The following is a 6000-nucleotide window of genomic DNA, read 5'->3' as shown; positions in this document are numbered from 1 at the left end:
TAATGAGCCGTGCTCATAATGCGTGCCATGCTCATTATGGGGAGCACGTGGCGGCGGCGGTGGAGCTGCGCATAATGAGCACGGCGCACGGCACCGCGCGCTCCGCATAATGGCGCCGCTCGCATAATGAGCACGGCTCATTATGAGAGCCACGCGAAGCCGCCGCTGCGCGCTCCGCCGCCGCCGCGCCCGCCTCGACCGCCTCGCCCGCCTCCCAGGCCTGCGCATTCTAGAGGAGTGACGTCATAGCCGCAGCAGACGCACTGGCGCCGCCGCGTGCCCATCTGTGCGCCTCGTTACGCAGTAGCCAAGTCTGATGCTGCACCGGAGCCGCTTGATAGCGCCTCTCATTTTGTGCGCATAAGCTCACGCTACGTATATCCTGGCATAGCCGAGCTCAGCCACCGCAATTTTTTAATTGCGCATTGAATTTTCATAACTTTGTACTTTGGGACAAGTTTGGAGCGCTATAAAACAATTCAATTTTTGGGATAAAGCAATGATTTATATATAATTCAAAAGAACGTTTTCATGCAAATAAGTGACATAAAGTTGAGCGTTGTAGCATTTCAGTTTCTTTAGACAATGGCTCAAAAATCTAGTGACAAAACATCAAAGGACCCAAGTTTGCGCCTTTTTCACGCAAGATGCATGACCTTTGAAGTACTGTAAATATTTATATCAATAGTGCCTGTAATGCATTGTAAGCACAAAATATGTGGGGTTTCTGATAGTTGTATTTTCCGCACTAGGTGTCAGTAACAATAACAAAAATCAACATTTCGAAAATCAAATATGTCGTCTGACGCACTCAATTTTTTCCCTTCAAATATTTTTTTTCAAAGTATATTTTTATTGGTACACATGTTGAGGAGTAACATGTAAAAAAATACGTCTCTACATGTATGCATGATCATATCAAAACAGAACCTATTCACTCATAACATATCTTTTTGGAAACCCGATCCCCCAAGCCTTATTTATAATTCCGCCTCTAATTTAAGTGATAACCAGGTTGACACTACTTTGTACTCTGTCAAAACAGTGCCAAGATACGAAAATGGTGTTTATGTTGTGTATTTGATGCTCCCAATTACCTTTAGCTCGGTGTAACACTACCGCTATTATTAGCCTTCCAACATATATCCGGGGTGCATCACGAACCGAGCATATTTAAAAAAAAAAATGAGCTTGAAATAAAATAATTTGTTATTTCGGGGTAACATTATCAACCGAGGCGGATGACAAGTTACCGGTGAAAACGGATTATTATCTAAAACTCACTAATTAACTTTTAAAAATTTCACCTTAACTGGCACATCCCATCTAGAGATGTGCTACCCGTCGTCCAAATATGCCACAGCTGTTGATAGAATTCAGAATACAAAATTTTGCTACGAGAATACCGAGTCACTTTGAGCGGCGTGGGCGAACACCACCTAGACAGAAGGCCTCCGCATGGTCTCCTCTCCCTCTATGAAGCGTCATCAGAGTCAGATTGCGCTAACTCGGCTATTAGGCCCGAGCCCGACCGTCGACGCACCTGATTGGACACGAGCCCCAGCCGAACACTGACACAGCCCTCGTGCCCAATCTCACGCCTCCATCAATCTGACTGTGATGACGCGTGCGGAGGCCTTCTCTGCAGGGAGCGTTGCCTGGGAGCGCTCCTTTTAATTCATTGATAAACAATGTCCCAGAGTTGTCTCCTCCAGTGAAAACTTTAAAGTTGTCCGATATCTGCCGACAATTCAAAAAACACGTCTTCTGTTCAAGAGTAATTGGCAATTAATAAAGTATTATTCGACTGTAAATAAAAAGCTCGTTTGTTTTTACGTCTTATTAGCCACGTAGCTTTGTTTTAGGTGCGCTTCCCCCGAGCTTGCTGTAAGCTCGCTTATGAGGTACATTCTAAAGCTGGTTCATCAGCAAACTGGAATAAAAAAAATCAACCAGCTTTAGCGATAAGTGCACTAGCCGTTTGACATAAACGATTAGCCTTACCTCAAAAGCATCGTATTGTTTCCGTGGTACCTCTGCTTCTTGCGAACTGAAGATGGGCGCCGCCAGAGTAAGACAAAAAGCGAAGATTGCAGTATCCATGGTAGCTTTCGATTGAGCTGTCGTCTGTCAAGTCGGCTTCCGAGTCTGCCAGGGCAAACCGAATAGACCTGGATAAAACGTATACCGACTTGTATATCCCTAGTTTTGAGTCGTGTCAATCATGGCTCTCAGAGTGAGGCATTGTTTTCTAGAAAGATAAACAACTCACTTGTCGACATGCCATGTTATTGTTTGCTTGTGGTTCTTATAGGTTGTCGTATAACATCTTTCAGAGTGTAGGAAAATCAGGGTGTTCGATTTTAATTCGAAGCCATTTTCTTTTTAAATAAGGAGTGACAGACGAGTTCTCTCCTCACTATTCATTATTTAGGCTCGGCGGACTTTAGGAGTGCAAACAATTGTCACGGTAAGTTGACTAATTAACTAAGACATCTTAATTGACTTTTTTTTAAGTTGGATTTAGAGTCATGTTGAAAAGGCAGTATTGAAGGCAACGACTATTAGAAGCCAATTAAAATATCGGCGAAAAGGTAATGGTTCTTAACATATTAATCACTCAACGTGCGCATTTTTTCGCTAAACTTAAAAAAAATTGCGCTCAAAAACAGCATCTCTTGCCTGCCCACGATGGCGCTTGGATACGCGACGTCGTCGTATCAATCATGTCGTCAGTATTTCGGCAGCTTATCCTTGGTGGGTGCACCTACGACACTAGTGACGACGTGGCCTAAGCGACTTTCACTCCCCCAGGTGTCCTTGTGGGCTTCATGTGCTCTCTTTGCACGCAATTTTTAAATCGGGCGAAAAATCGGCAAGTTTCATCGATCAATATCTTTAAATCCATTCCCTTCTGGCAAATATTTTTATATCCGCCTTGCCTTGAATAGGAAATGCTGCCAACACTGCACTTCCAACTTGAGCAGTAACACCAATAACTAAAAGGTTACTTAAATAATACTAGTTAATTAGTCAACTTACCGTTACGATTATACCCTCATCTAATGTCCGCGAACCTCGTGAATACAGCGAGAGACAACACTCGTCCAACTCACTCTTTTTTTTCTTTTCTTTTTCCAAGTGATCGAATTAAAACGAGACTTCCTTATTTTAGAGACATTCGTTCTTTTTGTGTGGTAATATCACAGCTGACATTTCGTGAAACTCAATCTTTTGTACGTTTATATCTTCATGCATAGGTTTGACAAATAAATTAAAGGTCGATTTCTCAAATATGCACAACCTTCACAAGAGAATTAAACTTTTTGACTGTTCATTGCACAAAACAAATCTCTCAGCCATTAATACACCCCTGTATTAACGCGATAGAGTTAAAGAGCTCGTGGCGCGCCGGCCTCGATGGCGTGCCAGAAAAGGCGCGCCGGCCTCGGTGCCGTGTGTTACGACTGGCTTCCTTGACTCCGTCCTGGAGTTCGCCTTCACCTATCACCAACGGCGCTAGACAGACATGTTCAGAATCCCGAGATCGGCCCTTGATTCATTGGGCCGGTGGTGGCCTTCGAGGAGGGCTCCAAACACAAGAAAGAAGGTCTTCCTGAGGCCTCGAGACCATCGGAGATTGCCGGCCCTTGCAAGGAGAAACACCGGCGTGGGAGTGCGTGCCTGTGTGTGTGTGTGTGTGGGTCTGTCGTTGTTGGCTTTCAGAAAGAACGTCGACTCCTTACATCAGCCAGCAGAGCGAGTGCGGCAAGAACGTCGAGGTATTAGATCATCTGCCACTCGCTGAAAGAACACCCGGAAATCGCATCAGCCGGCCCCGCACTTCGGGCACCTCGTGAACACTCGAACACCGAGGAAGGCTCTTCTCTCTAAGAGGGCCTTCTCGCCCTCAGAGGGCTATATAACATGGGCTCGGGGAGCCCGAAGTCGCCGATTGCCCATTAACCAGTCGACCATGCTCTTTGTATATTCACTGTACATAAAAGTTCTGCTTCACTACCCCCCCCCCCCCCCTTCCAGGCCTGTTTCCTCGGGGCCATGCTAGCAGCGAGCTACAGCAGCCAACAAATAGATTAGTGGAGGCGATATACCTCCTCCCCTCGCGATTACTTCATTTACCACAAGGCACTCTTCCCCATCCAAGAATACTATGGACTTGAGGCGTGACACGGACACTCGGAAGAAGCAGGATCCAAATTTTTGACGAGCCCGAATGCCGTCACACTGCAATACTCTGGAGGCAACGCAATACCTGTCGGTCGGCGCCAGAGGGGGAAAGGCGGCAGCAGAACGGGGTAAATTCTGGCCACTGGCATCGGAGGTCCCAAGAGGAAGAACGAGAAAGAGCGCCAGAAGAACGAAACAAGAAAGCGGACAAACGGTTAGGGGTGTTCGTTTTGCCGCGACGAGTTGAAATTGCTCAAGCGCTTGTCAATGTCATTACTTTTTATACAACCCGCAATGCTGATGTTTTCCTGCCAGGTAAGCTTGAAATGAACTAGGTACAGACCTTACAGGCGTCGTGTTTCTACTTCTTTCTGGGGCCATAGACTGGGACAGTCTATGACTGCTTCTCTGCCCCACCACAAGGGGATGCAGTAGAGGCACGGCCAACGGCGTCTGACTTCAATATTTGACTTGTTTACAAGTGAGAACTTTGGACTGTGCTAACTTTTCCTGCCGTTATAATTGTGCCTCGCTGCCGAATACAACATTCACCTGTCATTTTGTTGAAGATTGACAGTTTTGTGTGTGTTTGTTTGATTGCCTGTCATGACCAAGGACGGAAAAGCGCAGAAAGAGTAAATGAAGGCGATAGAAGACCTACGTTGCGAAATAAGACCTGAAATGCGAAGCTTGAAAGAGAGCGTGAAATTCACCAGTGACACGTATGGTGATGTCAAAACGACCACAGCCGAACTAAGAGAACTGATAAAAGAAGTGAAGCAACTTACAGACGCTAACCATGAGCTCCAAGGAAAGAACAAGTTACTGATAATCAAGATTCAGGTACTTGAGAAGTTTTAAAGAACTAACATGCTGGATGTAAAATAAGTTTCCCAGGGAGGTGAATCCTACGAGATCGTTAAGACGCTATGCGAAATTTTGGAAGGACCCATCCTAGACAACGACATCGATGTCTGCCACCGAATCCTCACTTCCAGAGCCGCTGAAAAACAAAACGTAATTGTACGCTTTGTTCGTTAAACAACACGAAATGCGGCTCTGGCAAAGGCAAAGAAAGTTATATTTGGTACCACACTGCTAAGGTTTCGAGGTGGAAAACGCCCAGTGTACCTAAACAAACATCTGACTCGGCAAAAAAAAAAAATATTGCTTGCAAACGAGTTTCTGGTTGGAAACACGCGTTATCAACTGGGAGGGGGAAAGGGGGGGTACGCGGCGAAATAACAACACTGATTTTATTAAAGTTGACTGCCTAGAGGATGTAGAAAAAATGATCGCTTAAAATGATAGTAAACAGGTAATCGCGTCGCATCGCTTGTTTTGCAATGGCTGGAAGTACACCGAATCAGTTCAAATACTACAAAATACCTACTTTTCAACACCTTTCAAAAAATTACAAAACCAGTTTCTCTGCACTTCACATGAAGATGCGCAGCATGAAGGGTATGAAAGATTTGTTTGAGGTGTGTTTCACTTTGTTTAGGATATAAGCTTTGATGCTCTTATTTTAACGGAAACATGGCTAACTCTCAACGAGTTACCGGCTATTTTGGATTACTAAGGCACGTGTATATAAGATTAGGAGCTTAAAATGAAGGGATGGAATAGCGATTCATGTAAAAGAATGTCATCTGAACATTGAATTAGACAGATATTCAGTTAGGAATGCGGACACTGCTAGTAAACACAGGAAAGGTAAGTGTTGCTGCTGTATACCCACCACCAGCGGGGAAGCGTGCTTTCATTTCTTGACTTTTTTATGACATGCTAGCTTCCAGTGGTGATTCCCAT

This window comes from Ixodes scapularis, unplaced genomic scaffold, assembly GCF_016920785.2.
Source record: "Ixodes scapularis isolate PalLabHiFi unplaced genomic scaffold, ASM1692078v2 PGA_scaffold5__190_contigs__length_132052651, whole genome shotgun sequence".
Taxonomy (NCBI): Eukaryota; Metazoa; Arthropoda; class Arachnida; order Ixodida; family Ixodidae; genus Ixodes; species Ixodes scapularis.
The sequence above is the reverse complement of the archived record's forward strand: the minus strand, read 5'-3'. Positions refer to the sequence as shown.